The sequence below is a fragment of the Coregonus clupeaformis genome, unplaced genomic scaffold (genome assembly GCF_020615455.1).
Source record: "Coregonus clupeaformis isolate EN_2021a unplaced genomic scaffold, ASM2061545v1 scaf1318, whole genome shotgun sequence".
Taxonomy (NCBI): Eukaryota; Metazoa; Chordata; class Actinopteri; order Salmoniformes; family Salmonidae; genus Coregonus; species Coregonus clupeaformis.
Genome location: NW_025534772.1, coordinates 71,814 through 93,802, shown reverse-complemented (window position 1 = coordinate 93,802; position 21,989 = coordinate 71,814). Strand labels below are relative to the sequence as shown.

The 21,989-nt window shown below is 38.1% G+C and overlaps 3 non-coding genes across 3 annotated transcripts; all 3 read left to right on the top strand.

Moving 5' to 3' along the window:
• The first annotated feature begins 13,153 nt into the window (after positions 1-13,153).
• On the top strand, positions 13,154-13,273 carry LOC121559323. The gene has a single exon (XR_005998743.2). It is a non-coding gene; the product is annotated as a 5S ribosomal RNA (ribosomal RNA).
• Positions 13,274-21,281: 8,008 nt separating this feature from the next.
• On the top strand, positions 21,282-21,400 carry LOC123486758. The gene has a single exon (XR_006659499.1). It is a non-coding gene; the product is annotated as a 5S ribosomal RNA (ribosomal RNA).
• Positions 21,401-21,671: 271 nt separating this feature from the next.
• On the top strand, positions 21,672-21,790 carry LOC123486750. Its single transcript, XR_006659491.1, has one exon. It is a non-coding gene; the product is annotated as a 5S ribosomal RNA (ribosomal RNA).
• The last annotated feature ends 199 nt before the right edge of the window (positions 21,791-21,989 follow it).

Genomic DNA, 21,989 nt, shown 5'->3' with positions numbered 1-21,989 from the left:
GAAGAGCAAAAGGCAGACGAAATAGGGAGCAGCTTGGACTCAGAGATGAGAAGAGGGAGTTTACAGGAGGAGGGGGGGATCGGGCTGGGTGGAGGCACTGGGGACGCGCAGATTTTGGGGGAAAGCTCAGGCCCTGCGAGTACCGCAGGGGGTGAAGACATGGAGGGCAGTTTGAGTTTGACGACAATACCAGAGACGGAGAGAGATACGGGGAGCACAACGGATGTGGGAGTAAAGAACTTGAGTTGGTTGGACGAAATGGGCTTGGAGGAGATATCTGATACGGACGAAGGGGCAAAGGTAGAAAAACTAAGGGAAAGCTACAGGAAGAGGAAAGCGACGGCGGGGGAGAAGAAGGATAGAAGAGGAAAGAAACAGGACAAAAAGTAGAGGACAATGAAGGTATTTCTTTTCATTTTATTATTTTTTGAAATGGTTAAGTTTGTGTCCCTAAATGTAAATGGTTTAAGGACGATGGATAAATTTCAAAATATAGTTCAAATGAAGAATGTGGATATCTTATGCCTACAAGAGACGCATTGGGACAATGATTGTGTATTGAAAGTAAAACAAATATGGAGGGATTTTATTTTTGTTAATAATGGTAGAGGGAATTCTAGTGGGGTTGCTATTCTAGTGAGAAAGGATGTGGTGGACAAAGTGGTACATGTACATGATGATAATAATGGGAGGATTTTAGTTTTAGATTTTGAGTATATGGATATGAAGTTTAGAATTATAAATGTTTATGCGCCAAATAATGAAATAGAGCGCAAGGTTTTATTTGTTGAAGTGGGACGATGGAGTGTGGGAAATTGCATCGTGGTGGGGGATTTTAATGTGAAATTGGACAGATTAGATATGACAAGGGGAGCTGCTTTTAGAAATGATGCATCTAGAGGGGTTTTAAAGAAAATGATGGTTGAGAAAAAACTTATTGACATATGGAGAGATGACAATCCCGATAAACGAGAATTTTCTAGAAGGCAGGTGGTTTTAGGGGAATTAAAACAAACCAGAATAGATTTGATTTTAGTTAAAGAAGATTTAAGGGATTGTATGAAAGATGTTAAGTATGTATTTACAACACTCAGTGATCATGCATGTTTAAATTTCTCGGTGGGTTTAGACAAAGAAAGAATAGGAGGTGGTACATGGTGTATGAATGCGAGTTATTTGGGGGATGAGGATTATTGTAAACAACTTAAATCTTTGATAATATGTGAAATGGAGGATAAGCAGAAAGGGGAGGATAAGTGTGTATGGTGGGACAAGGTTAAGGAAAAAATAAAAGGTTTTAGTATAAGATATGCAAGGCAAAAGAGAGGCAGGATGAAAAGAAAAGAAAATGAGTTGAGAGCCAAATTGGTTGAGGAAATGGGGAAGTGTGACAGTGAACCTAATTATAATATAGAAAAGTTTTTAGAGTTGAGAGCAAAATTGAGTAAATATGACATGGATAAGTGTATGGGGGCCATTATAAGAAGCAAAGCAAAGTATTTTTTGGAGGGGGAGAAATGCACTTCTTTTTTTCTTGGATTAGAGAAGAGTACTCAAAGAAGAACATATCTTAGACAGATTGAAAATGTAAAGGGGGAAGTAGTAGATGATTATGTAGAGATCTTAGAGACAGTGCAGAGTTTTTATAAGGACTTATTTAAAAAAGGGGGAGGTGGATGAGGGGTGTGTACAGGAGATTTTAGATAGTGTGGAGGTGAAAATTAATGGAGAAGATAAGGTGATGTGTGATGGGAAGATTACAGTAAATGAAGTGATGGATGCGATAAAGGGTTTACAGGTGAATAAGAGCCCTGGTGTAGATGGTATCATTGCAGAGTTTTATAAAATTTATGAAAGTCTTGTAGCACCTATTTTATTGGAGGTTTATCACTATATGGAGGAGAATGATTGTGTATCAGAATCAATGGTGACAGGAATGATAACTATTTTATATAAAAACAAAGGGAGTAAGGTGAAATTGGAAAATTATAGGCCAATTAGTTTATTAAATGTGGATTATAAGATTTTGGCCAAAATTTTAGCGAATAGGATGAAGAGAGTTTTACATGATATTATAGCACCAACACAGAATTATAGTGTTCCTGGGAGGGATATAGCTGACACAATTAATACGATTAGAGACGTGATACACAAAATGAATGGGGATAAGATAGGAGGTATTGTTTTAAGCATAGATTTAAATAAGGCTTTTGATAGAGTAGAACATGATTTTATGTTTAGGGTCTTGGAAAGATTTGGCTTTGGTAATAAAATAATAGGGTGGATTAAATTATTATATAGAAATGCAAAAAGTAGGGTGAAATGCAATGGGGTTTTAACTGATTCTTTTACTCTGGAGAGATCTGTGAGACAGGGATGTCCTTTATCTGCTTTATTGTATGTTTTATCAGCTGAGCCTTTAGCGGCTTTTCTTAAGAAGGATAATTGTATTAATTGTGTACAGACTCCACAGGGGGGATTTAGTTTGATTCACCAATATGCAGATGACACAACTATAACAGTTAGAGATGAGGACAGTGTAAAAAGGGTAATAGAAGGTTTTAAAGTATATGGAAGAGCATCAGGAGCTAAAGTTAATATGGAAAAGTCTGTTGTAATGTATATTGGGAAGGTAAATGAGGGGAATTTTCCTTTTAAAGAGGCCAAAGAATATTTTAAGGTGTTAGGAGTTTTTTTAGGTGTAAAAGAAAAAGAAGCTAGGGATTTGACATGGAGTGGGGTGATAAATAAAGTCAGAAAGGTTGTAAATATGTGGAAGGGGAGGTTGTTAAAATTAAAGGGGAAGGTTATTGTTATAAATTCTTTACTGATGTCAATTTGTATTCACGTCATGAATGTCTTAGATGTGCCAGAATGGGTTTTAATTGAAATGAATAAGATTTTAGTTGAATTTTTATGGGATGGGAAGGGGGCGAAAATCGCTTTTAAAACATTGATTGCGGGTTATGAGGAGGGGGGCTTGAAGTTAGTGGATTTAAGGGTGAGGAAAATAGCAATAAGAGTGAAAATGGTTCGGAAGTATTTATATGGGGAATTGGATTACGGGTGGAAAAAGTTTTTTGCAGAGTATTTGCAGGAGGTTGGGAGGATAGGGGATAATGGTTTATTAATGAGTGTAAAACAAGAAATGTTGGGAAATATACCTTTGTTTTATAAGGAAGTTTTCGAGGCTTGGGGGCAGGTTTTACCACACATTTCTTATGAATGTAACAGTTTGGAAAATATTTTAAATCAGCCTATCTTTTTGAATCCAAAGATCAAATATAATAATACAATGTTGTATTGTAAATATTTTATGAGAGCTGGGATGCGACAGATTGGTGATATTCTGTATGAGGTCAGGCCGGGGTTTCTACCGGTACAAGCTATTTATGACAATGTTGTTGAGGTTGATGATGAAATAAGCAAAACTACAGTAGAAAATATGTATAAGAGAATTTTAGGGTGCATTCCGAAGGAGTGGGGTGTTTTAATAAATACAGGGGCGGTTAAGAGAGCCAGGGGTTTGCCGGTTTTATTGTATGAAAGTGGTGGAGTGAAACGTGATTTGTCAGGCTTGAAAGTTAAAACAGTCTATAGTAAATGTATTTTAAAAAGAGATAAGAGTGCCTGCTTCGGAGAAAGTGTGGTCGGAGGTTTTTGTAGATTTGGATGTGAAGTCAATATGGAGGAATGTTAATGTAAAGGGGAACTCCATAGAATGTGAAGACAATGATTTTAAAATAAAACATAATAGGATTTTTACTAATGTGGTCTTACATCAAATCAACAGAAATATTAATAGAGAATGTGACATTTGTCATATAGAGGTGGAAAACTTTATGCACTTTTTCATTGAATGCGGTAGAATAAGAGGTTTTCATGAGTTTTTAAAGGAGCTTTTAGTGAAACATTGGGGGAGGAGATTTTTAATGGGGTGGAATGGAGGAGATTTTTTCTTTTTGGTATTAATGGGAAAAGTAAAGTTTTGAATTTTAATTTGGTTAATTATGTTTTAAGTCATGCTCGATATGCTGTAAGACTAAGAAGGAACTTGGGGCATTATGAAGGGAAATGTGTGAGTGTGGAGGTACTTTTTAAGAGTATGTTGGAGGGAAATATAGAGATAATGCAGAGATATGGTGGGGGCAACTTTGAAAAAGAATTTGTGTGGGGGAGTACATTTATTAGAATTTCATCTAATGGAAAACTTGTGTTTAATTATTAACTGGATTAGGTGAGTGTTTTAATTGTTGATTTATTGTATTTTCTTTCTGATGTTGTAAAAGGGTGAATTGTTCACCCTTTAATGATGATTGAAATGATGTAAAATTGTCTGATTTTCATAATAAAATATAAAAAAATAAAATACGCCAGATCTTGTCCGATCTCGGAAGCTAAGCAGGGTTGGGCCTGGTTAGTACTTGGATGGGAGACCGCCTGGGAATACCAGGTGCTGTAAGCTTTTTGTCCCAGTAGAGCGTGCTCTTGTGTCATGGAGCAACTGCCTTTTATTTATCACCCTAATAATATCATGGATTGTTATTGGACTAAATGCAGTTTGTGTGTGCTGCCCTGCCCTGATCAAATCAAATAATGGACATTGCGTTTCCCTCAAAATATAGGCAGTACATGCAGCCTTTGTTTTTAGTCTAGGAGACAGTCAATGTCTGTAGTCCATTAGGGCACTATAAAATCCCTTCAATGTTTTGCCTGATTCCGTTAATTCCCAAGTTCCCTTTTCTCCGTTTAGATTTCCCCGTTGACCGTTTGTCCCTGTTTTGGCAGGTTTTCGCTCTCAAAAGTACACCTTTTTAATAGCAAAACAGCACAATTGGATGTTCTATGTCCACAACAATGTTTAAACCCTATCAGGTGACCATTTGTGAGGTCTGGGAAAAATGTATAGACATTTAGATTTTGGGGGTGTAGTTACCCTTAAATGCAAGCGTGCACCAGGAAGAGACCTTTGTTTGGTTAAGCGGTGTTGCTGTAGAACAAATGGCCACTGGAGTGATGCAAATGATCACGGTATAATTCTGCCAGGCAGGCATAGGCTACTTTGTAGTTAACATTTACTTGCGAAGGTTTTGGGGAAAGCCATTCCTTCCCTACCAGAAGAAGGTTATCATTAGCATCATCGCTAACGGCTACACAAAGTGTAGACATACGCGCGCACCGCACACATGCACACAGACAGGGGCATTCCTGTGCCGTTCCAGAAAGTTCATGGAAATACGAATCACTGATGCATTTTGTTCATGTCTTATGATTGACTTGGGCAAATGAATGCGTTTTCTAACAAGTTGAATAGATTTAGTTGATTTCTTACTAAGTTCAATAAATGTTTGAATATTGTTGCATTTCGGTTTAATGTCTGGATTCCGTGATTCGGTCCGCAACGCCCTATTTTATAGGGCCCTAGTCAATGAACTTGTCATAAATCAACATAGGATATGCCCTCTTCCCCCCCAACAAGACTCAAATATATATATATATATATATATATATATATATTTGGAAATGTAAGCAAGGGTTGAGCTTCTTCAGTTTGTGTCACAAAGTGGATACGTTTCTGTGTCCCTTTCAGAGTGAGTGACACATTGACTTTATATAGTGTACCAAGAGATGTTACCTCGCTTATGGCCATACCAGCCTGAATACGCCTGTCCTGATTGGAGAAGTGACGACAGGTGCGAGGTTTGAGCTGTGAGTGAGTGTTTGCTGAAGAGTTTTTTCGAGAGAGCTATTTTTGTTAATTAATTGGATTTCGAAATATATTTTTTGTTTTAGTTTTCCCCCCTTGCAGTTTTGCTGCTTGGGGGAGAGTTTTGTTTTTTAAGCACTATGACGGACAACATGGAAATGACAAACGGAATGGACAAAGACAACGAAAAGGCGAAACGGAAGAAAAATGAAGATAAAGAAGGAAGGAAATATGGCAAAGAATACACGGTGGCAATTGAGTTGGAAGGAGATGACAAAGTGACGACAATGGAACTACTACGAGCAATTAAGGAGGCGTGTGGAGAGGTGGTGGGATGCCGAATGAAAGGAGAAAAGAAGTATGAAATTACGATGAGAAACGGAAAAGGAAAAGAACGGTTAATGGATGGAATACGGATAAAGGACACCAGGATTGTGGCGAGAGACGTTAATGTGAAGGAATTGGTGGTGTCTTTTATGAATCTCCCAGTATATGTAGAAGATAGTGAGATACTGGACAAGCTGATTAGATGGGGAGTGGAAGCCGTATCGGAGATAAGGAGGAGAGTTTGGCCAGGAACGGAGGTGGCTGATGGGACACGTTATTGCAAAGTCAAGTTCACAGAAAAAGTGACATCATTGCCTTACTCTACAAGAATTGAGACGTTGGAGGGAGCAGAATATTTTAGGGTCCTTCATGACAAGCAGGTCAGAGTGTGTCGGTTGTGTATTCAACCCGGGCACATAGTTAAAGACTGCCCTGAATTTAAGTGTTTCAAATGTGGCAAGCAAGGACACTATGTGAGAGAATGTGTTGGAGAGAGGGAAAGGAATTTCTGTGGTGGATGCAGAAAGAGATTGGCGGAGTGCAACTGTGGAGAGGATAAGGATGAAGAGGGGAGTCAAGCACTATTCGAGGAAGAAGTTGTATTGTCGCAAGAAGGAGAAGAAGATGGAGGAGAGGACGTGGTGGAGAGTGGAGAGACGGAGGAAGGAAGAAGGGAGAAGGACCAGAAGATGAATGAAATTGGGAGTAGTATGGACTCAGAAATAAGAAGAGGGAGTTTTCAGGAGGAGGGGGAGTGGACTGGGGGAAGCACGGGGGACTCACAGGTATTGGGGGATAGCACAGTACTAACAAGTACCTCGGGGGGTGAAGAAATGGAGAGGGGTTCGAGTTTGAGAACAATAACAGAAACGACAACGACGGCTATACATGAGACGGAGATGAACACGGGAGCACAACGATGACAATACCAGAGACGGAGATGGGGAGCACAACGGATGAGGGTGACAAGAAATTGAGTTGGATGGATAACATGGACTTGGAGGAGATATCGGACACGGATGATGGAGAAAAGATTGAAAGAACGAGGGAAGGATACAGGAAGAGGAAAGCGGGGGAAGAGGGGGAGAGAAAGGGTGGAAGAGGAAAGAAACTGGATAACAGGTAGAGGATAATGAAATTATATTTTATTATTCTATTATTTATTAGAATGGTAAATATAATGTCAATAAATGCAAATGGTTTGAGAACAATGGGAAAATTTAATAGAATAGTACAAATGAAGAATTCAGATATTTTATGTATTCAAGAGACGCACTGGGATAATGCATGTGTTTTAGAAGTAAAACAAATATGGAGGGATTTTATTTATGTTAACAATGGCAGGGGAAATTCAAGTGGGGTCGCAATTTTATTAAGGAAGGATGTAGTAGAAAATGTGAAGAAGATATATAATGATAATAATGGGAGGATTTTAATTTTGGATTTTGAATATATGAATAGGGTTTTTAGGATTATAAATATTTATCGCTACTGAATAATGAGATAGAGCGAAAGAATTTATTTTTAGAAGTAGGGAAATGGTGCAAGGGTAACTGTATTTTAGTAGGGGATTTTAATGTTAAAATGAATAGATTAGATATGAAAAGGGGAGCTATTTTTAGAAATGACGTATCTAGGGGGTCTTAAGGAAGATTATGTTTGAAAACAGTTTGATTGATATATGGAGGGAGGAGAATCCGAACAAGAGAGGAATTTCTAGAAGGCAGGTGGTTTTAGGGGAGTTGAAACAGACGCGAATAGATCTGGTTTTAGTAAATGAGGGTTTAAGGGATTTTATGAAAGAAATTAAGTATGTTTTTACAGCTTTTAGTGATCATGCGGCGGTGGTATTTTCTTGTGGAGTAAGGACACATACTAAATCTGGTGGGCTGTGGTGTTTAAATAATAGCTTGCTAGAGGAGGAAAATTATATTGAGATGATATCAGAATGTATTGGGAAGGCCAAAAGACAACAGTTAATGGAGGTGAATATGGGGTTGTGGTGGGAGGGGCTGAAAACCAAATGTAAGGAATTGACTATAAAATATGCTGTTAAGAGGAATTATTTTTGAAAAAGAAGGAAAGGGAACTACGTAAGAAGGTTAAACATGAACTTGAGTGTATAGAAAAGGATGAAGGTCATGGGGTGGAGGATTATTTACTGGCTAAGGATGCACTTGATGAATATGAGAAGAAGAAATGCAATGCGGCGATTGTAAGGAGTAGAGTGCAATATGCGATAGAGGGGGAAAGATGTACTTCATTTTTCTTGAATTTAGAAAAAAGAAGACAAGAGAAGATTTATATTACGGAGTTAATTAATGATAAAGGGGAAAAGGTTAATGATTTGGTGGGGATTCTGGATACGGTCGAGAGATATTATGAATGCTTATTTAAAAAAGAAGAGGTTAATGAAGCCTGTATGGATAAGGTGCTTGAACATGTGGATACTAAGTTAACAGAAGGAGAAAAAAACATGTGTGATGAAGATATGAGTCTAACTAACATTAAGGAAGCCATATTAGAAGCTAATTGCAATAGGAGTCCGGGGTCTGATGGCCTAACTGCGGAATTTTATAAATCTTTTGCAGATTTGTTGGCTCCAATTTTAAGAAAACTGTATGAATATATTGAAAAGACTCAAGTGGTGCCAGATTCGCTGGCCACAGGAGTTGTAACCATATTGTATAAAAATAAAGGGAGTCGTGAAAATTTGGATAATTATCGACCGTTGACACTTTTAAATTGTGATTATAAGATCTTAGCCAAGGTCTTAGCTAATAGAGTTAAAAAAGTTATGGGAGGAGTAATAGCAGAGACACAAGGATATAGTGTACCAGGGAGGGATATTTCTGACACAGTGGGAACAATAAGGGATGTGATAAAGCATATGGGGGAGGAAGGGGGGTTTGTGATGAGTTTGGATCTAAATAAGGCTTTTGATAGAGTTGATCATTCCTTTTTACTGCGTACACTTGGGAAATTTGGGTTTGGTGAAAGAATGATAGGTTGGATTAGACTACTGAATGGATATGCAAGGAGTAGAGTAAAATGTAATGGGATTTTAACAGATTCTTTTCCTCTGGAGAGATCTGTTAGGCAGGGATGTCCGTTATCAGCTGCTCTTTATAGTTTATCGGTGGAGCCGCTTGCAGTAATGATTAAAGCAAACAAATTAATTCGAGGTATACGGATACCGGATGGGGGGAGAGTGTTATACAGCAATATGCGGATGATACTACATGTACTGTGATAGATGTTGAAAGTGTGAAGAATGTAATGGAGTGTTTTGAGGTATATGGCAAGGCATCAGGGGCAAAACTTAATGTTGAAAAATCTGAAATAATGTATGTGGGGATAGATGAAAAAGTGGACTGTGGATTCCCTTTCAAAAAGGCTGAAGGTTATATAAAGACTTTAGGGGTGGTTTTGGGGTGGATAAAGAAGGGACGAGAGATGAGACATGGACTGGGGTTTTGAATAAAATAAAACATACTCTATCCTATTGGAAGGCAAGAAAACTGTTCTTGAGGGGGAAGGTGGTGGTGATTAATTCTTTGGTGGCATCCAAATGTATCTATGTTCTAGGTTCGTTGGATATGCCACAATGGGTGTTAAAAGAATTCAATGGTTTGGTTACAGATTTCCTATGGGAGGGGAAGGGGACTAGGATTGCAAGGGCAACTCTTATCTCGGATTTAAAGGATGGGGGTTGAAATTGGTAGATTTGGATGTGAAGAGAAAAGCAATGAGAATAAAAACTGTGCAAAAATACTTATATGGGGAGGTAGATTATGGATGGAAAAGGTTTTTTAAACATTTTTTGTACAGAAGTGGGGGTTGTGAAGAAAGTGGATTATTGATGGCATGGAAGAAGGATATGTTGGAGGGTGTGCCTGAGTTCTATAAAGAGGTGTTCTTGGCATGGGGGGAATTTCTTCCTAAGATTGAGTACACATGTACAAATAAGGACAACATATTTAATCAGCCAGTGTTTTTGAATCCGAAAATAGAGAGTGGTGGGAAGGTGCTGTACAACAAAATGTTCATGAAGGCTGGGTTAATATTGGTAAAAGATTTTCTTTACGAGGTTATACCGGGGTTTTTTAAGGGGGCAGGCAATTCTGGATACTGTGTGGGAGGTTGATGATACAGTGGAGAGAAAATTAGTATTGCAGATATATGAAAGAATTAAATTATGCATTCCGGGTGAGTGGATAAAAGTGATAAATGGGGAGGGGGGAATATGAGGACTTGTATGTGCTGCCAAGTCTCTATGTGGGTAAAGGATCGGGAAACAAGTTTTATCAAAAGTAACACAGAAAAGATTGTACAAGTGTATGTTGAAGTCTGTGTGTGTGAGGCCTGCGGCTGAGAGGATGTGGAAAAAAAATGTTTATTGATTTGGATGTTTCTTTGATGTGGGAGAATTTGGTTTTGTTTGGGAATAAACGAAATTGTGAGAACATGGATTTTATGATACGGCATAATCGTATATACACAAATATTATTTTACATCAGATAAACCGCGATGTAAGGCGGGAATGTGATGTGTGTATGATGAAGCCAGAGTCTTTGTTGCATTTATTTGTTGAATGTCCAAGTCTGACAGGTTTTTTTAAGGAAGTAAAAATTTTACTGTGGAGGCACTGGAGAAAAGAGTTTTTAGAAAGCTTTGTATGGGATAGGTTAATATTATTTGGAGTAATGGGGAAATGTTTGGGTGTGAATGTGTACCTGTTGAATATTGTGTTGAGTTTTGTGAGGTATGCAATTTACTGTAGAAGGAATATGAAACATTTTGAAGGGAAAAAGGTGAATGTCTGGGTAATTTTTAAAGCAGGTTTAAGAAAGCAGGTGGATTTAATGTATAATGCAAAACTAGAGAAATTTGAAAGTATGTTTATAAAGGGGAGTACTTTAGTGTCTATGGAGGAGGGAGGAGGGGGAGTTAGGGTTAACTTCTGAAATGGAGTATGTCTAATATCTATATTAGATTATTTTTTGAAAGAATTATTTTGAATATTTTCTTTGTTTATTTTTTTGATAGGGGGTGGCTTTTATCTGCCTATTTTGTGGGTGGATTTTGTTATGTCTTAGTCATGTCTGAGTTTTTTTCTGTATTTTTATTTCTTTGGGTTCTTTGATTTGATAGGGGGTGAATTGTTCACCTGCCTATGTTAGGATAGTGTCTGCTGTATTGTTCATTGTAATATTGTACTGTAAATATTGTAAAAAATTGAATTTTTTGATAATAAAAAGAGAAAAAAAAAAAATACGCCCGATCTCGTCAGATCTCGGAAGCTAAGCAGGTTTAGGGCTGGTTAGTACTTGGATGGGGGACCACCTTGGAATACCAGTTGCTGTAAAAGCATGTAAGAAGCTATGACGTGGACTGATAATCTGTGTTATATGCTGAGATGTGAAGATGTGATGTGAAATATGAAGCTATGATATGTAAAAATAAGCTGTGAAGATGTGATGTGAAATATGAAGCTATGATATGTAAAAATAAGCTGTGAAGCTATGAGATGTGAAGATGTGATGTGAAATATGAAGCTATGATATGTAAAAATAAGCTGTGAAGCTATGAGATGTGAAGATGTGATATGAAGCTATGATATGTAAAAATAAGCTGTGAAGCTATGAGATGTGAAGATGTGATGTGAAATATGAAGCTATGATATGTAAAAATAAGCTGTGAAGCTATGTGATGTGAAATATGAAGCTATGATATGTAAAAATAAGCTGTGAAGCTATAAGATGTGATGTGAAATATGAAGCTATGATATGTAAAAAAATAAGCTGTGAAGATGTGATGTGAAATATGAAGCTAAAAATAAAATAAAAAAATTAAAAAAAAATACGCCCGATCTCGTCCGATCTCGGAAGCTAAGCAGGGTCGGGCCTGGTTAGTACTTGGATGATAGACCGCCTGGGAATACCAGGTGCTGTAAGCTTTTTGTCCCAGTAGAGCGTGCTCTTGTGTCATGGAGCAACTGCCTTTTATTTATCACCCTAATAATATCATGGATTGTTATTGGACTAAATGCAGTTTGTGTGTGCTGCCCTGCCCTGATCAAATCAAATAATGGACATTGCGTTTCCCTCAAAATATAGGCAGTACATGCAGCCTTTGTTTTTAGTCTAGGAGACAGTCAATGTCTGTAGTCCATTAGGGCACTATAAAATCCCTTCAATGTTTTGCCTGATTCCGTTAATTCCCAAGTTCCCTTTTCTCCGTTTAGATTTCCCCGTTGACCGTTTGTCCCTGTTTTGGCAGGTTTTCGCTCTCAAAAGTACACCTTTTTAATAGCAAAACAGCACAATTGGATGTTCTATGTCCACAACAATGTTTAAACCCTATCAGGTGACCATTTGTGAGGTCTGGGAAAAATGTAAGACATTTAGATTTTGGGGTGTAGTTACCCTTAAATGCAAGTGTGCACCAGGAAGAGACCTTTGTTTGGTTAAGCGGTGTTGCTGTAGAACAAATGGCCACTGGAGTGATGCAAATGATCACGGTATAATTCTGCCAGGCAGGCATAGGCTACTTTGTAGTTAACATTTACTTGCGAAGGTTTTGGGGAAAGCCATTCCTTCCCTACCAGAAGAAGGTTATCATTAGCATCATCGCTAACGGCTACACAAAGTGTAGACATACGCGCCACCGCACACATGCACACAGACAGGGGCATTCCTGTGCCGTTCCAGAAAGTTCATGGAAATACGAATCACTGATGCATTTTGTTCATGTCTTATGATTGACTTGGGCAAATGAATGCGTTTTCTAACAAGTTGAATAGATTTAGTTGATTTCTTACTAAGTTCAATAAATGTTTGAATATTGTTGCATTTCGGTTTAATGTCTGGATTCCGTGATTCGGTCCGCAACGCCTATTTTATAGGGCCCTAGTCAATGAACTTGTCATAAATCAACATAGGATATGCCCTCTCCCCCCAACAAGACTCAAATATATATATATATATATATATATTTGGAAATGTAAGCAAGGGTTGAGCTTCTTCAGTTTGTGTCACAAAGTGGATACGTTTCTGTGTCCCTTTCAGAGTGAGTGACACATTGACTTTATATAGTGTACCAAGAGTTGTTCCCTCGCTTACGGCCATACCAGCCTGAATACGCCCAGATCTTGTCCGATCTCGGAAGCTAAGCAGGGTCGGGCCTGGTTAGTACTTGGATGGGAGACCGCCTGGGAATACCAGGTGCTGTAAGCTTTTTGTCCCAGTAGAGCGTGCTCTTGTGTCATGGAGCAACTGCCTTTTTATTTATCACCCTAATAATATCATGGATTGTTATTGGACTAAATGCAGTTTGTGTGTGCTGCCCTGCCCTGATCAAATCAAATAATGGACAGTGCGTTTCCCTCAAAATATAGGCAGTACATGCAGCCTTTGTTTTTAGTCTAGGAGACAGTCAATGTCTGTAGTCCATTAGGGCACTATAAAATCCCTTCAATGTTTTGCCTGATTCCGTTCATTCCCAAGTTCCCTTTTCTCCGTTTAGATTTCCCCGTTGACCGTTTGTCCCTGTTTTGGCAGGTTTTCGCTCTCAAAAGTACACCTTTTTAATAGCAAAACAGCACAATTGGATGTTCTATGTCCACAACAATGTTTAAACCCTATCAGGTGACCATTTGTGAGGTCTGGGAAAAATGTAAGACATTTAGATTTTGGGGTGTAGTTACCCTTAAATGCAAGCGTGCACCAGGAAGAGACCTTTGTTTGGTTAAGCGGTGTTGCTGTAGGACAAATGGCCACTGGAGTGATACAAATGATCACGGTATAATTCTGCCAGGCAGGCATAGGCTACTTTGTAGTTAACATTTACTTGCGAAGGTTTTGGGGAAAGCCATTCCTTCCCTACCAGAAGAAGGTTATCATTAGCATCATCGCTAACGGCTACACAAAGTGTAGACATACGCGCGCACCGCACACATGCACACAGACAGGGGCATTCCTGTGCCGTTCAGAAAGTTCATGGAAATACGAATCACTGATGCATTTTGTTCATGTCTTATGATTGACTTGGGCAAATGAATGCGTTTTCTAACAAGTTGAATAGATTTAGTTGATTTCTTACTAAGTTCAATAAATGTTTGAATATTGTTGCATTTCGGTTTAATGTCTGGATTCCGTGATTCGATCCGCAACGCCTAATTTTATAGGGCCCTAGTCAATGAACTTGTCATAAGTCAACATAGGATATGCCCTCTTCCCCCCCAACAAGACTCAAATATATATATATATATATATATATATTGGAAATGTAAGCAAGGGTTGAGCTTCTTCAGTCTGTGTCACAAAGTGGATACGTTTCTGTGTCCCTTTCAGAGTGAGTGACACATTGACTTTATATAGTGTACCAAGAGTTGTTCCCTCCTTACGGCATACCAGCCTGAATATGCCCTTCCCGGTGAGTTGAGTGAGACAGGTGCAGGTGATTAAGCTGTAAGTGAGTGTTTGGGAGAGAACTATTTGCTTGAGTTTCTTAGTTTATTGAAGGACATTTGTTTGATTTTCAATTCAATTAAGTTTAAGGTTAGTTAGTTTCTTCCCCCCTTGCAGTTCTGCTGCTTGGGGTGAGTTTTTTGAGACTTTTTTTTCTGTTTGGTTAATGACGGACAACATGGCAAAGAATAATGGAACGGATAAAGACAAAGGCAATGCGCACGGACAAAACTTGGACCTGAAGGTGGCTCAAAATACGGCAAAGGAACGAACAGTGGCAGTGGAATTGATGGGAGAAGACAAGATAACGATGATGGAATTACTAAGATGAATTAAAGATGTGTGCGGAAAGGTGGTGGGGTGCAGAATAAAAGGAGAAAGGAAATATGAAGTCACGATGGGGATGAAAATGGAAAAGAGTGTTTAATGGATGGGTTCATGATTAAGAACACGAAGGTAATGGCGAGAGATATGATGGCAAACGAACTCATAGTCTCGTTTATGAATTTGCCAGTTTATATCAAGACGGAGCTATACTGGATAAACTGCGGATCTGGGGTGTAGCTGCGGTCTCAGAAATCAGAAGGAGAGTCTGGCCGGGGACGGAAATCGTGGATGGGACAAGATACTGTAAGGTAAAGTTCACGGACACCGTGCAGTCCTTGCCGTATTCCACTAAGTTCGAGACAATGGAGGGTGGTGAATATTTCAGGGGTGATTCATGACAAGCAGGTTAGGGTATGTCGCCTGTGTATTCAACCTGGACATATTTTAAAGGACTGCCCTGACTTTAGGTGTTTTAAGTGCGGAAACCAGGGACACTATGCGAGGAATGTGCTGGAGCGAGGGATAGGGCAGTTTGCGCAGGATGTCGAAGGGAACCGATGAGTGCAACTGTGGAGAGGTTGTAAGTGAGGAGGAGAGCCAGGACCTCTTAATGGAAGCTGATGTATCACCGGGAGGAGAAGAAGAGGATGGGGAAGAGGATGTGGAGGAAGGTGGAGAGATGGAAGAGCAAAAGGCAGACGAAATAGGGAGCAGCTTGGACTCAGAGATGAGAAGAGGGAGTTTACAGGAGGAGGGGGATCGTTGCTGGGTGGAGGCACTGGGGACGCGCAGATTTTTGGGGAAAGCTCAGGCCCTGCAGTACCGCAGGGGTGAAGACATGGAGGGCAGTTTGAGTTTGACGGCACAATACCAGAGACGGAGAGAGATACGTGGGAGCACAACGGATGTGGGAGTAAAGAACTTGAGTTGGTTGGACGAAATGGGCTTGGAGGAGATATCTGATACGGACGAAGGGGCAAAGGTAGAAAAAACTAAGGGAAAGCTACAGGAAGAGGAAAGCGGCGGGGGGGAGAAGAAGAAGGATAGAAGAAAGAAACAGGACAAAAAGTAGAGGACAATGAAGGTATTTCTTTTCATTTTATTATTTTTGAAATGGTTAAGTTTGTGTCCCTAAATGGAAATGGTTTAAGGACGATGGATAAATTTCAAAATATAGTTCAAATGAAGAATGTGGATATCTTATGCCTACAAGAGACGCATTGGGACAATGATTGTGTATTGAAAGAAAACAAATATGGAGGGATTTTATTTTTGTTAATAATGGTAGAGAAATTCTAGTGGGGTTGCTATTCTAGTGAGAAAGGATGTGGTGGACAAAGTGGTACATGTACATGATGATAATAATGGGAGGGATTTTAGTTTTAGATTTTGAGTATATGGATATGAAGTTTAGAATTATAAATGTTTATGCGCCAAATAATGAAATAGAGCGCAAGGTTTTATTTGTTGAAGTGGGACGATGGAGTGTGGGAAATTGCATCGTGGTGGGGGATTTTAATGTGAAATTGGACAGATTAGATATGACAAGGGAGCTGCTTTTAGAAATGATGCATCTAGAGGGGTTTTAAAGAAAATGATGGTTGAGAAAAAACTTATTGACATATGGAGAGATGACAATCCCGATAAACGAGAATTTTCTAGAAGGCAGGTGGTTTTAGGGAGTTAAAACAAACCAGAATAGATTTGATTTTAGTTAAAGAAGATTTAAGAGATTGTATGAAAGATGTTAAGTATGTATTTACAACACTCAGTGATCATGCATGTTTAAATTTCTCGGTGGGTTTAGACAAAGAAAGAATAGGAGGTGGTACATGGTGTATGAATGCGAGTTATTTGGGGGATGAGGATTATTGTAAACAACTTAAATCTTTGATAACATGTGAAATGGAGGATAAGCAGAAAGGGGAGGATAAGTGTGTATGGTGGGACAAGGTTAAGGAAAAAATAAAAGGTTTTAGTATAAGATATGCAAGGCAAAGAGAGGCAGGATGAAAAGAAAAGAAAATGAGTTGAGAGCCAAATTGGTTGAGGAAATGGGGAAGTGTGACAGTGAACCTAATTATAATATAGAAAAGTTTTTAGAGTTGAGAGCAAAATTGAGTAAATATGACATGGATAAGTGTATGGGGGCCATTATAAGAAGCAAAGCAAAGTATTTTTTGGAGGGGGAGAAATGCACTTCTTTTTTTCTTGGATTAGAGAAGAGTACTCAAAGAAGAACATATCTTAGACAGATTGAAAATGTAAAGGGGGAAGTAGTAGATGATTATGTAGAGATCTTAGAGACAGTGCAGAGTTTTTATAAGGACTTATTTAAAAAAGGGGGAGGTGGATGAGGGGTGTGTACAGGAGATTTTAGATAGTGTGGAGGTGAAAATTAATGGAGAAGATAAGGTGATGTGTGATGGAAGATTACAGTAAATGAAGTGATGGATGCGATAAAGGGTTTACAGGTGAATAAGAGCCCTGGTGTAGATGGTATCATTGCAGAGTTTTATAAAATTTATGAAAGTCTTGTAGCACCTATTTTATTGGAGGTTTATCACTATATGGAGGGAGAATGATTGTGTATCAGAATCAATGGTGACAGGAATGATAACTATTTTATATAAAAACAAAGGGGAGTAAGGTGAAATTGGAAAATTATAGGCCAATTAGTTTATTAAATGTGGATTATAAGATTTTGGCCAAAATTTTTGCGAATAGGATGAAGAGAGTTTTACATGATATTATAGCACCAACACAGAATTATAGTGTTCCTGGGAGGGATATAGCTGACACAATTAATACGATTAGAGACGTGATACACAAAATGAATGGGGATAAGATAGGAGGTATTGTTTTAAGCATAGATTTAAATAAGGCTTTTGATAGAGTAGAACATGATTTTATGTTTAGGGTCTTGGAAAGATTTGGCTTTGGTAATAAAATAATAGGGTGGATTAAATTATTATATAGAAATGCAAAAAGTAGGGTGAAATGCAATGGGGTTTTAACTGATTCTTTTACTCTGGAGAGATCTGTGAGACAGGGATGTCCTTTATCTGCTTTATTGTATGTTTTATCAGCTGAGCCTTTAGCGGCTTTTCTTAAGAAGGATAATTGTATTAATTGTGTACAGACTCCACAGGGGGATTTAGTTTGATTCACCAATATGCAGAGATGACACAACTATAACAGTTAGAGATGAGGACAGTGTAAAAAGGGTAATAGAAGGTTTTAAAGTATATGGAAGAGCATCAGGAGCTAAAGTTAATATGGAAAAGTCTGTTGTAATGTATATTGGGAAGGTAAATGAGGGAATTTTCCTTTTAAAGAGGCCAAAGAATATTTTAAGGTGTTAGGAGTTTTTTTAGGTGTAAAAGAAAAAGAAGCTAGGGATTTGACATGGAGTGGGGTGATAAATAAAGTCAGAAAGGTTGTAAATATGTGGAAGGGGAGGTTGTTAAAATTAAAGGGGAAGGTTATTGTTATAAATTCTTTACTGATGTCAATTTGTATTCACGTCATGAATGTCTTAGATGTGCCAGAATGGGTTTTAATTGAAATGAATAAGATTTTAGTTGAATTTTTATGGGATGGGAAGGGGGCGAAAATCGCTTTTAAAAACATTGATTGCGGGTTATGAGGAGGGGGCTTGAAGTTAGTGGATTTAAGGGTGAGGAAAATAGCAATAAGAGTGAAAATGGTTCGGAAGTATTTATATGGGGAATTGGATTACGGGTGGAAAAAATTTTTTTGCAGAGTATTTGCAGGAGGTTGGGAGGATAGGGGATAATGGTTTATTAATGAGTGTAAAACAAGAAATGTTGGGAAATATACCTTTGTTTTATAAGGAAGTTTTCGAGGCTTGGGGGCAGGTTTTACCACACATTTCTTATGAATGTAACAGTTTGGAAAATATTTTAAATCAGCCTATCTTTTTGAATCCAAAGATCAAATATAATAATACAATGTTGTATTGTAAATATTTTATGAGAGCTGGGATGCGACAGATTGGTGATATTCTGTATGAGGTCAGGCCGGGGTTTCTACCGGTACAAGCTATTTATGACAATGTTGTTGAGGTTGAGGATGAAATAAGCAAAACTACAGTAGAAAATATGTATAAGAGAATTTTAGGGTGCATTCGAAGGAGTGGGGTGTTTTAATAAATACAGGGGCGGTTAAGAGAGCCAGGGGTTTGCCGGTTTTATTGTATGAAAGTGGTGGAGTGAAATGTGATTTGTCAGGCTTGAAAGTTAAAACAGTCTATAGTAAATGTATTTTAAAAGAGATAAGAGTGCCTGCTTCGGAGAAAGTGTGGTCGGAGGTTTTTGTAGATTTGGATGTGAAGTCAATATGGAGGAATGTTAATGTAAAGGGGGAACTCCATAGAATGTGAAGACAATGATTTTAAAATAAAACATAATAGGATTTTTTACTAATGTGGTCTTACATCAAATCAACAGAAATATTAATAGAGAATGTGACATTTGTCATATAGAGGTGGAAAACTTTATGCACTTTTTCATTGAATGCGGTAGAATAAGAGGTTTTCTGAGTTTTTAAAGGAGCTTTTAGTGAAACATTGGGGGAGGAGATTTTTAATGGGGTGGAATGGAGGAGATTTTTTCTTTTTGGTATTAATGGGAAAAGTAAAGTTTTGAATTTTAATTTGGTTAATTATGTTTTAAGTCATGCTCGATATGCTGTAAGACTAAGAAGGAACTTGGGGCATTATGAAGGGAAATGTGTGTGAGTGTGGAGGTACTTTTTAAGAGTATGTTGGAGGAAATATAGAGATAATGCAGAGATATGGTGGGGGCAACTTTGAAAAAGAATTTGTGTGGGGGAGTACATTTATTAGAATTTCATCTAATGGAAAACTTGTGTTTAATTATTAACTGGATTAGGTGAGTGTTTTAATTGTTGATTTATTGTATTTTCTTTCTGATGTTGTAAAAGGGTGAATTGTTCACCCTTTAATGATGATTGAAATGATGTAAAATTGTCTGATTTTCATAATAAAATATAAAAAAAAAAATACGCCCGATCTCGTCAGATCTCGGAAGCTAAGCAGGTTTAGGGCTGGTTAGTACTTGGATGGGGGACCACCTTGGAATACCAGTTGCTGTAAAAGCATGTAAGAAGCTATGACGTGGACTGATAATCTGTGTTATATGCTGAGATGTGAAGATGTGATGTGAAATATGAAGCTATGATATGTAAAAATAAGCTGTGAAGCTATGAGATGTGAAGATGTGATGTGAAATATGAAGCTATGATATGTAAAAAAATAAGCTGTGAAGCTATGAGATGTGAAGATGTAATGTGAAATATGAAGCTATGATATATAAAATAAGCTGTGAAGCTATGAGATGTGAAGATGTGATGTGAAATATGAAGCTATGATATGTAAAAATAAGCTGTGAAGCTATAAGATGTGATGTGAGAAAAAATAAATAAATACGCCCGATCTCGTCAGATCTCGGAAGCTAAGCATGTTTAGGGCTGGTTAGTACTTGGATGGGGGACCACCTTGGAATACCAGTTGCTGTAAAAGCATGTAAGAAGCTATAACGTGGACTGATAATCTGTGTTATATGCTGAGATGTGAAGATGTGATGTGATGTGAAATATGAAGCTATGATATGTAAAAATAAGCTGTGAAGATGTGATGTGAAATATGAAGCTATGATATGTAAAAAAATAAGCTGTGAAGCTATGAGATGTGAAGATGTGATGTGAAATATGAAGCTATGATATATAAAATAAGCTGTGAAGCTATGAGATGTGAAGATGTGATGTGAAATATGAAGCTATGATATGTAAAAATAAGCTGTGAAGATGTGATGTGAAATATGAAGCTATGATATGTAAAAAAAATAAGCTGTAAAGCTATGATGGGTTATTTAAAAAAATAAAAATAAAAAAATAAATACACCCGCTCTCGTCTGATCTCGGAAACTAAGCAGGGTTGGGCCTGGTTAGTACTTGGATGGGAGACCTCCTGGGAATACCAGGTGCTGTAAGCTTTTTGTTCCACTAGATAGTATTCTTGTGTCATGGAGCAACTGCCTTTTATTTATCACCCTAATAATATCATGTATTTTTATTGGACTAAATGCAGTTTGTATGTGCTGCCCTGCCCTGCCCTGATCAATTTAAATAATAGACAGTGCGTTTCCCTCAAAATATATGTGTCATGGAGCAGCTGCCTTTTATTTATCACCCTAATAATATCCTGTATTTGTATTGGACTAAATGCAGTTTGTATGTGCTGTCCTAACCTGATCAAATTAAATAATAGACAGTGCGTTTCCCTCAAAATATAGGCAGTACATTCAGCCTTTGTTTTTAGTCTGTTCTTTAAGTTGCACGGAAATACGAATCACTGATACATTTTGTTCATGTCTTTATATAGTGTACCAAGAGTTATTCTATCGCTTACGGCCATACGAGCCTGAATACACCCGATCTCGTCTGATCTCGGAAACTAAGCAGAGTTGGGCCTGGTTAGTACTTGGATGGGAGACCTCCTGGGAATACCAGGTGCTGTAAGCTTTTGTTCCACTAGAGAGTACTCTTGTGTCATGGAGCAACTGCCTTTTTATTTATCACCCTAATAATATCATGTATTTTTATTGGACTAAATGCAGTTTGTATGTGCTGTCCTAACCTGATCAAATAAAAAAATAGACAGTGCGTTTCCCCTCAAAATATAGGCAGTACATTCAGCCTTTGTTTTTAGTCGGTTCATTAAGTTGCATGGAAATACGAATCGCTGATCAATTTTGTTCATGTCTTTATATAGTGTACCAAGAGTTATTCCCTTGCTTACGGCCATACCAGCCTGAATATACCCGCTCTCGTCTGATCTCGGAAACTAAGCAGGGTTGGGCCTGGTTAGTACTTGGATGGGAGACCTCCTGGGAATACCAGGTGCTGTAAGCTTTTTGTTCCACTAGATAGTATTCTTGTGTCATGGAGCAACTGCCTTTTATTTATCACCCTAATAATATCATGTATTTTTATTGGACTAAATGCAGTTTGTATGTGCTGCCCTGCCCTGCCCTGATCAATTTAAATAATAGACAGTGCGTTTCCCTCAAAATATATGTGTCATGGAGCAGCTGCCTTTTATTTATCACCC